A 4,042-nucleotide genomic window follows, 5' to 3' on the forward strand; every position below is an offset into this window, starting at 1 on the left:
GAAGGAAATCCAAGAACTAATAATCTTTGAAGTATGACTTGAAATAAGTAAGGCAATGAATCTTGAGAAGGATGGAAAATGAAGCAGGATGGCCTAAACAGATACCATTTTTTGACCAAAGGAATCAACTAAGCTGGGATTTACATCAGGATTTACTAACATGATAGAAACATATATATCTAACAGAATTACTGATTTTTTTTCTTTTACTCATTTTGCACTTAAATTTAGGAAAACAGTGTCACTGGTGATACTTGGGCCAACCTACAACCACACAATGGAGTCCCCGGCCGCCTTCATCCTTGTGGGCATTCCAGGTTTGCAGTCTTCATATCTCTGGCTGGCTATCTTCCTGAGCGCTATGTACACCATCGCCCTGTTAGGAAACAGCCTCATCATGACTGTGATCTGCATGGATTCTACTCTTCAAGAGCCCATGTATTGCTTCCTGTGTGTTCTGGCTGCTGTGGACATCGTTATGGCCTCCTCTGTGGTACCCAAGATGGTGAGCATCTTCTGCTCAGGAGACAGCTCCATCAGTTTTAATGGTTGTGTCACTCAGATGTATTTTGTCCATGCAACCACAGCTGTGGAGACAGGTCTGCTGCTGGCCATGGCTTTTGACCGCTATGTGGCCATCTGCAAGTCCCTACACTACAGTAGGATTCTCACACCTAAAATGATGCTGTGAATGTGTGGCCATCATCATTCAAGCTATTATGAGCATGACTCCTTTGATTTGGATGCTGACTCATCTTCCTTTCTGTGGCTCCAATGTGGTTCCCCATTCCTACTGTGAACACATGGCTGTGGCTAAGTTAGCCTGTGCTGACCCCATGCCCAGCAGTCTCTATAGTTTGATTGCTTCTTTTCTTATCGCAGGTTCTGATTTGGCGTTCATTGCTGTTTCCTATGTCTTGATTCTCAGGGCAGTATGTGGTCTTTCTTCACATGCTCAGTGGAAGGCATTAAGCACATGTAGTTCCCATGTAGGGGTCATGGCCCTGTTTTATCTCCCTGGGATGTCATCTGTCTATGTTGCCTGGCTAGGGCAAGACACAGTGCCTTTGCACATACACGTTTTGTTAGCAGACTTGTACCTGATCATCCCACCCACCTTAAACCCCATCATTTATGGTATTAGGACCAAAAAAATACAGGAGAGAATGTGGAGATTGATGTTGTATATGTTCTTTAATCTCTCTAGTCGGCGTTCATGAATACAACAAACTGTCCATATATATATATATGTGTGTGTGTGTATACATATATATGTATATATATATATATATATTTATTTATTTTGTCAGTCATGGGGCTGAACTCTGGGCTTGGGTGCTGTCAGCTCTTCAGCTCAAGGCTAGGGCCCTATCACTTGAGCCACAATGCCACTTCTGGCTTTTATCTGGTTATGTGGGGCTGAGGAATCGAACCCAAGGCCTCATGCATGCGAGGCAAGCACTCTACCACTGAGCCAACTTTCCAGCCACTATTTATTTATTTATGTATTTATTTTTAGCTTTCTGACCAACTGCAAAACAAAAAAGCTTATAGGCCTACAAAGCTGGAATGGCTTACCTAGTTGTGAAGTAAGAAACTCTGAGGTGAAACCGTAAGACTATCCTTGAATAAACTTCACTTTGTAGCAGAAATGTGAACATATATGGGATGAATTGGATATTCTGACATTTTTTATGGCTTTATTTTGTATGTAAGAATCTGGGTTGTGAATACTTAGGATTTTCGTTTATCTTCTCACCACATTTCTAGCATTGATATCCCTGCATGCTCTTTAAATATCTTCTTTCCCACCTCAATCTCTCCTGATGTTTGAGGAGGGGTAGTACAAAGGATTGAATTCATTGTCTAGTGTGTCTAGGCAGGTACTCATCATTTGAGCCACACCTCCAGCTTCTTTTTTTGTAATAGCAATTTTTGAGGTAGGGTCTTTATGGCTAGTCTGGCTTGGGCTGCAATCCTACTTGTTGCTGGGCATGACATAAGTACATGACACTGTCCCCAGTCATGTTGCTGGGATAACAGGCATGTGCACTGCACCCAGCTATTGGTTGAGATGGAGTCTCTTGAATTTTCCACCTGGGCTGGCCTCAAACTATAATCCCCTTAGTCCCCACCTCCTGAGTAGCCAGACTATACACTTGAGCTATTGTGCCCAGTCTTATCTACCTGATTTCCTATGGAGTACTCTGGTCATGAGATTTAATAGAAACTGTCAGTATATGAGTCTGCTCTCTGGCTCATGAGTGAATCCACCGTCCTTTGGACATATGATTCAACCTGGACCAGGTTCCCTTTTCCAGACAAAATGGCTTTTGGTTTATCTGAGACGATATAAAGCTTATTAGATGAATATGAAGACAGAAACCTAGACTAAGCCTTTTATCTCTAGTTTTTAAGGTTTCTTTGGTCCTGTGGTTCCAACTCACTCTGGATACCAAGGCATATCCATGTTACTTAGTTCTGTAAGACACTTCTTTTATGTTTTGACTTATGCTCCCCTTTCCCCCACTTTTGTTTCAACTCAGGACCTTATGCTCCAAGTGAACCTTTTTGCTTTATGGCTGAAGTTCTACCACTTGAGACAGCTTCACTTCTTGCTTTTTGCTGGCTATATGGAGAGGAGCGTCCAGGATTTGTCTGAGCTGGCTCAAAAATCATGAGCCTCCTTGAGTTGGTAGGATTATAGGTCCAAACCACTGGCACATGGCTCATACTTTATTGTTAAGCTAGTTGGACTTAAGTGTAAAGATGATCACCTATCTGTTTTCAAGCAACAGGAACTAAGTCAGCATGAGTTCATCTACTCTCTGTAGCTCAATCCTAAAACACATATGAAGACAGAGAGATTTAATACAACAGATTATTTTTCTCATGCTACAAAAATAGCCCTATATTATTAGGAAAATATAGTCAGAGCTACCTTCCTTATGCTATACATAAAATCTTAACATCAGAGGCAGTACAGATAGTACAGATAGTTTTTAAACTGAATAAGCACCAATGCACCTATTTTAAGAAAAACCCAAGTAATATGAGGCTTTTGGCGAACAACATGCATCAAAACAGCGGCAGACACTTTTCAGCAAGGTAAAAGGAATGAAATAAATATAAATCCTATGGATAAATGTAAAAGAATTTAACAGAATTTTTAAAAATGAAGACACAAGTCAGGTATAACCTATGTTTCTCAATGCTTATCTAAACTTTTATCAGACTACTGTGAATATTAAAACCCTATCTTTGACTCAGAATGTTAGTAATAATACTGATGCATTTGCAAAGGAGTTTTTTCCAACTGAATGCTTCTGGTCCAGAAAAATATTTTAGGTTTATTACTGATGGCAGACTGTGGTGTTAATATAATTAATGTCCTAAAAACTTCTGAAAAGTGACAGACCTCAAAGGCCTAGCTACTCATTTGTCCTGTTAAAATGAGCAATGTAAATAAGTAGCACTTTATGCAGTGGCAGCACAATTGAGTGGTATAATCACTGCATAAATACTATACCTTGAAGACCATCTACTCAAATCAAACAGATTCTTCTTGTGAGCACAACTCGGGGTGTGTGGTTGTATGAAAAGTTAATAGATAACAAAATAAAGATGATGAAATGCAACTCTAGGTTCTCTAGTTTTTAATTTACCCTTTCAGAATGTCTTAAATGGAGTAATCCTCATATAATGTTTTAAGGAAAGGACCTCATGTAAAAGACATATATTTGATTCTGATACATTTTGCAATCTTAATAAGATGATTTCCTATTAGTGCTAGAATTCAAAATGAAAAGAGTAACCATGCTGACAGTTGATATATCTTAAGTCTTAACAGTTGCTTTCTACTGATGGTAGAAATAACATTAAACAGTATAGGATAGTGAAAAGTCAATAAAGAAGTGGAAAAATACAACTCATCTGACATGGTGTATGTACTAAAAAATATATTTGAATTCTGTAACATTAGTTCTAGGTACTATTTAAACTGTAGTCCTGTATAAATTAGCATTAATATATCTCTGCCAAA

At 39.0% G+C, this 4,042-nt stretch overlaps 1 pseudogene; it reads left to right on the top strand.

The window, feature by feature from the left end:
- The first annotated feature begins 235 nt into the window (after positions 1-235).
- Positions 236-1,220, top strand: LOC122114901 (annotated as a pseudogene).
- Positions 1,221-4,042: the final 2,822 nt, after the last annotated feature.

The sequence above is a fragment of the Dipodomys spectabilis genome, unplaced genomic scaffold (genome assembly GCF_019054845.1).
Source record: "Dipodomys spectabilis isolate Male_0828 unplaced genomic scaffold, ASM1905484v1 ptg000003l, whole genome shotgun sequence".
Lineage (NCBI taxonomy): Eukaryota > Metazoa > Chordata > Mammalia > Rodentia > Heteromyidae > Dipodomys > Dipodomys spectabilis.